This window comes from Bubalus bubalis, chromosome 18 (assembly GCF_019923935.1).
Source record: "Bubalus bubalis isolate 160015118507 breed Murrah chromosome 18, NDDB_SH_1, whole genome shotgun sequence".
Classification (NCBI taxonomy): Eukaryota; Metazoa; Chordata; class Mammalia; order Artiodactyla; family Bovidae; genus Bubalus; species Bubalus bubalis.
This window is the reverse complement of record NC_059174.1, coordinates 23,593,488-23,600,261: the sequence shown is the minus strand read 5'-3', so window position 1 is coordinate 23,600,261 and position 6,774 is coordinate 23,593,488.

Genomic DNA, 6,774 nt, shown 5'->3' with positions numbered 1-6,774 from the left:
ACAGAAAAACTGGCCTCCCTTCCTTGAGGGTGGTTGGGGTGTGTGAGCCACACCCACCAAGATTTCACCCTCTTGTAAATCAAGAACCCAGACCTACCTCTCCAATTACAGGTAGCCACAGACACTTCAATTTGTTTCCTAAGTGTGTCTCCCTTCCTGGACTCTAAGCTTAGTGCTCTGTGAGATTCCCAGGGCAGGAACAAGCAGACAGAGGCGTTCAGACAAGGGGAGCCTTTGGTCTGGGGCCCTCAGAACAACTGGATAACTTGTAGAGCGACACCCAGCCCCATAGCCACCCAGCTAGAGAATTAAGGGGCTTATTTCAGAGTTCCATGTTCTTATTTTGGAAGCATCTTGAATTTTATCCAGTCACCCTTCTGATGCCTAGATTAAGTTTACAGTGTTCCTGCCAAGTGACTCAGCCTCCTGCTGCACAGCTCCAGCGATCTTTGGAGAGAATGTTATTACAGTAAAGGGACTCCACCTCTCCATCATCTTGGGCTGTAATTATTCTTTCATCCATCCATCCCTCCACCCTTCCTTCCATTTATTCATTATTTCATTTATGCATTCATTCTCCAAACATTTACCAAATGCCTGGCTCTATGCTAAGTGTTTTTCATCTTTCCAGGTGGCACTAGTGGCAAAGAACCCACCTGCTAGAGAGGGAGATGCCAGTTTGATCACTGGGTCGGGAAATCCCCTGGAGGAGGGCATGGCCACTGACTCCAGTATTCTGGCATGGAGAATCCCATAAACAGAGGAGCCTCAGCAGGCTACAGTCCATAAGGTCTCAAAGAGTCGGACACGACTGAAGCAACTTACCATGCATGCCAAGTATTATGGAGACAATCTAAGATATGATCCCTCTCCTGGAGGAATCACCATATAACAGATAAGACAGAGGCAGGGAGAGGTGATAGGTGGGTTGCAATGCAATGTAGCAGCAACAAAATAGAGGGATGCAGAGTGCTCTGAGTACACCTGTGACCGTGCTCTTATCTTCTAGGGGAAAGAGGAAGATGCTCAAAGCCCATCTAATAGAATCATTATATGTCCAGTAAATGGGACATTCTCTAAGTACACACTGGTACAGCCAGCTAAGGCAACACTTTCACTCAATCTAGTGATGCACACCTCTGTTTCTTAAAAGGGAAAGGCAGTCATGATCTATTGTTAAGGGGAATAACACCTATAATATAGTTATGACTGCATTAGGATACTGTATGGCAGTTCCTCAAAAATCACACACAGGGACTTCCCTGCTGTCCAGTGGCTAAGACTCCACTGCACGTGGAATGGGTTTGATCCTTGGTCACGGAACTAAGATCCTGTATGCCATGTGGTGTGGCAAAAATTTTTTCTAAAATATTGAACACAGAGTCATCATATTACCCAGCAATTCCACTCCTAGGTATATACCAACAATAGTTGAAAATATGTCCCAGCAAAAACTTGTACACAAGTAGCAGCGATTTATAATGGCCAAAGTAGAAAAAACCAAATGTCCAGGAACTGATGAATGGACAAATGAAATAATATCTGTCTGTACAATGCAGTATTATTGAGCCATAAAAAAAATGAAGTACTGGTACATGCTAAAGAGGGATGAACCTTGAAAATATTGCATATTGTGCTAATGAAAGAAGCCAGATATGAAAGGACAGATATTGTATGATTCTATTTATATGAAATGTCCAGATTAAGCAAATCCATAGAGGAAGAAAGTAGTACAAAGGTTGCTGAATGCCTGGGGTTTGGGGGGCAGGGAATGATGTGTGAGTGCTACTGGGTAGAGGCTTCTCTTTGAGGTGATGTCCTGGGATTATATAGTGGTGATGGTTGCACAACTCTGAATATACTGAAAAACCACTGAACTGTAAGCCTTAAAAAGGTGAATTTTGAACTTCCCTGGAGATCCAGTAGTTAAGGCTCCACGCTTGCTGTGCAGCGGGTGTGGGCTCAATTGCTGGTGGGAGAATTAAGATCTCACATGTCACATGGTGTGGCCAAAAATGAAGAAAACAAATTTTTAAAAAGATGAATTTCCTGGTGTGTGGATTATCTTTCATTAATGAGATATTTTAATAATCTAGTCTTCCTGAAGGCTCAGTGGGTAAGGAATCCTCCTGCAATACAAAAGACACAGGAGACACGGATATGATCTCTGGTTCCGGAAGATCCCCTGGAGGAGGAAATGGCAACCCACCCCAGTATTCTTGCCTGAGAAATCTGTGGACAGAGGAGCCTGGCGGGAAACACTTTACAAATGCCCCACTGTGAGACCAAACATGCCTGAGATGCTGTGCTTGGCATTCCCAGAGGGAACATCAGTCTTGGCTTGGCCAGTTCCAGTGACAAGACACCCGTTTTCCCTGAGAGCTCCTTGTGCTGACTTGGCTCTGAATCTTTTAAAGTTCCTCCCTAAGTCAGGCTGAAGTCCACCCTTCCTTGAAAATTCAGCCCTTTGCTACCTGAAAGTCACAAAGTGATTTAGATTTGGAGGGACTTTCCAGTCTCTTTTCTAGCAAAAGCAAGCGTACCTGAGACTTGGTTCCAGATAGAGAACTTCATACCTTCCTCTGCAAGGTGATGGCTTTTCTGCAGTTTGAAGGGCCTGGTGCTTGTGTGCTAAGTGGCTTCAGTCCTGCAACTCTGTGGACTGTAGCCTGTCAGGGTCCTATGTGCTAAGTGCTGCTGCTGCTGCTGCTGCTAAGTCGCTTCAGTCGTGTCCGACTCTGTGCGACCCCAGAGACTGGTAATCAATTCCGGTGTTTCGCCCCCTGGCGGTTGCCGGAGGGAATCGCTATTTGATGTTCAAGAAAAAGGGGAGTCACGTGGCTCATTAGTCAGGTCTCAGATTGCCTACAGGTGCTCTTTGTGAAGAGCCAGCCTGTGCTGAGTGCATGGGTTGGGGGGGGGGGGGGGTCAGGCATCCTTGTTCACAGGCACCTTGTCACTTCCTGACAGAGGCGAGTGACTGATACACTCTGGAATTCCATTTCCTCTTTCCTATAAAGAAGCTAATAAGACTTCACTTGGTGGTTCAGTGGTAAAGAATCCTCCTGCCAATGCAGGAGACATGGGTGGGATCCTTGATCTGGGAAGATCCCACATGCCACGGAGCATCTAAGCCTGTGAGCCACAACTCTTGAGCCTGTTCTCCCCCACAAGAGAAACCACTGCAATGAGAAGCCTGCACATTGTAACTAGAGAAAGCACATACTTGGCAACGAAGGCCCAGAACAGCCAAATATAAATAAGTAAACAAATAATCTAAAAGATGACATTTCTATGTGGGGGAATAAATGAGACAGTGGCTTGATTCCTAGCACAGGCTACCTGAACAGCGTCCATTATGATCTCTGTATCCACACTGCCATTAATGCAGCTCCCAATAAGCCCCTGGAGAAAGGCTCATTGGTTTGCAACCATGCTCAGGGTGAGGCCACAGACAGATAGGAACCTTGCTTATCCAGTGCCCCTAGGGCCTGTGCATGTCTTTCAATAAGCCCCACAGAATAAGTCACTGTACCATCATTTGAGCAAACTCAATGGACCTGCATGGTCTGGAGTGACTGCTAGTACTGACAAGTAAAGCAACTTGCCTAAGGTCACATAGCCCATAGTCAGAAGGCTGAATCTAAACCACACTGTCTCATCGCCTGGCCTTGCCATGCTGTGTTGATGATGGTGCCACTGGATGCTGACCCTGCCTCTCCTTATTCAGAGCTGCAATGGTGCTCAGAGACAGTCCAGTTGTGCTCCTGGCTGGAGAGACGGGAGGATGAAGCCAGAGAGCTCACCGAGTATGCAGAGGGCTCTGATTGCCACCTCAGTGCTTCATGTCCTCACTTGTCCTAGGATGACATAGTGGGGGGTATCTTGTGGGGGGTGAGGGTAGGAGGCTGCAGTCAGCATGCAAGAGTGTCAGTCCAACCTGTGTCACTTAGTCACATAACCTCTCTGTGCCTCAGTCATCTCTGCTCTAAAGCACAAAATAATAGTGTCTGGCTCTTAGGATGAAAGAATGTAATATATATGCAGACTGTCATAATATGTTTAGTGAGTATCTATAATGTCAGCTATTTATTTACTATTATTATTAACATAGGAGCCATTTTCCTCCTTCCAGACAATCAAGTAGGGACAGGAGGCTTAGCTCTGGGTTCTGTGTCATCCACATCAACCCTGTGAGCATGTGACCAGTTCCTCTGAGAGGGTTGCCCTCCATTCAGGAAAAGAGGCATTGACCCTGGAGATAGAAGGCCATGAACAAGACTGTGGGTCCTCCTAACAGATACTGAAGGATCCTGCCCTTTCTGCTGTCACCTGCCTCAGGGTTTCCTTACCATTTTCTTTTCAATGATTCTTACATACATTATATGAAATTAATATACTTTTCTTACATATATGGGGAAAAAAAAACCCTTGACCACTAGTGAAAAAGAGAATCAGTAGGTAACCAGAACATCATATATACATTTCTTTTCTTTCTCACATGTGACTTCCAGGATTGAGCCTTACACAGTGAGAAGTGCTGAAGACATAGTTCTGGGCTAAAGAGAAGCTTTCTCACTTTCCATGAGGAAGTGGAAAAAACAAAAACAAAAACAGAAGTAGGGCACCCCCTCCCAGCACAGTGAGCCTGCCTGAGTAGCCTCCTTGTACTGTTCACAGTTTTGCCTTTGTGAAAGGCCATCCTAACTAGTATTTCCCTCAGGGTTGCTGTGAGAATTCAAAGAGCAAAAGCAATTAACAGGGCTTGGTACAGACTCCAGGGTGTGTACTGGAATCTGACAGGGTAATACCCACTGGTCTTTCCTACTGAATGCCAGGTCTACCTGCCACCAGGGGGGACATCCTATAGGGAACCTGCATGCTGGAGTGCAGAGGCCCCGTTACAGTTGAGGGAAGCCGCTGGAAAACTGAGGCAAAGGGGCGCCTGGAGAAACGCGCCATTGTCTCTTCAGGAAAGGAAAACGGAAGTGAGGACCACAGGCCTAAGGAAATGTGGGTCGCGGAGCAGTTACAGGAGACGTTACAGGAAAACCGCAGCGAAAAGACCGTGGTGGGGACCGAGGCAGACCATGCCTGCGGACCCCGGGGAAGGGGAAATGGTGGCGAGGGTCACCTTCACCTTGGGTCTGGGGCACCACTCCCCGGCCTCAGCCAAGCGGGACACCAGCGAGCGGGAGGCGGGGGTGGTTCACTGGCTCCAGGCAAGGGCGACCCGGAGGCCGGCGGCGCGGAGTCTGTGGCGGGGAAGCCGCGAGGACACGGGAGCCCTGTTCCTAGACGCCCGGGAACAGGTGGCTGCTCACGTGGCGAACACGGGGACGGGAGGCCGGGGAGGCTGCGACAGCGCTTACCGCTGGGCACAGGGGCCCTCGGCTCCAGCGGGCACCCAAGTGGAGCCGCGCGCTCGGCCCGGGCGCTGCGGGCGGGGAGGGAGCAGGGGGCGGGGCCTCTGCGGCGGGCCCCTCCCCTCCGAACGCGGGCCTGGCTCTGGGCTCCAAGGCCTCCCACCGGACCAGTGGGTCTGCTTCACCACTGCTTTGGACCTTGGACCTCGCCTTTCCTCCTGATGGACCCCAAGTGCTCCTGCCCCAAGGGGGAGGGACCCCTGGAATTGAGCCCTACTGATGCCTGCTTCCCAGGCACAGGACGTGACAGAGGGTCCCTAGGGCTGCAGAAGGGAGTGTGTGGAGTTTGATCGCAGAGGGACCCCTGCCACTTGCTTCTCCGTAAATGTCTTCCTAGCCCGGCTCCTGAGAGCATTTCAGGCGCCCTTGGCCTCCATTCTAAATCTCAGGGCACGGAGGCTCCAGACTGTACCTCTTGTCCTCACCCAAGGGATCAGGGGACAGCTAGACAGGGACTAGCTAGACTAGTCAACCTGGGCTGGGTCTGGAGCCTGGGACCTTCCCTGGGAAGGGGATTTACTTTCCTGGGACCTGGAGCAAGGAGCTGGGGTTTCTCTATCTGCCTGAGTGGGCTGGGAGCTCCAGCGCTGATGCTGACCCAGGAGGAGGGGGAGGGGGTCCTGCTGATGTCTGCGGTGGCTCCTCCTTCCCCCCTGCTCACTGCTGGCCTTTCCCACCCGGGCAGGCAGCTCCTGCACCTGCAAGGCCTGCAGATGGCCCTCCTGCAAGAAGAGTGAGTGCGGGCCCTCCTCTGGGAACGCGGGGTCTGGGCTGAGGAGGGACCTGGAGCTCAGCAGGTGGGAGCAGGACACTGACCAGACTTCCTGGCACCTGCCTCACCAGGAACAAATTACCAATCATGAGATGACATGGTGCCCGGTAGGGGTGAGGGCGAGGATGTTGCACTCAGCCATCATGAGTGCCTGTCCCACCTATGTCCCTGCCAGGTGACATCACCTCTCTGCTCAGTCTCCTCCTCTGTGACAGGTACAACAATAGCTCCTGGTTATTTTAGAATTTAACTTTAGGCAACACACTTAAGAATTTAATAAGATTGAAGTATTTAAGAGATGGACAGTCTTAGAATGAAGCCTAGCACACACTGAGCAACCAAACTATCAAATATTACTTCTTATCATTCGTATTACAGGAGATATTTTTCAGCTTCCAAACCAATAACCCAGGGCTGCTGTTCATGGCTGTGTGTCCTGTGTCATCCTCAAAAACTACGTGTGATTGTGCCGTTGTCCAGAGAGGGTTATCATCTTTTCCACAAATGAGGAGCTGGCAGTGGTGATGTTAGGCCACAATCGAGGCTGTCCCTGTTCTCCTGAGAGATGCAGGAGGG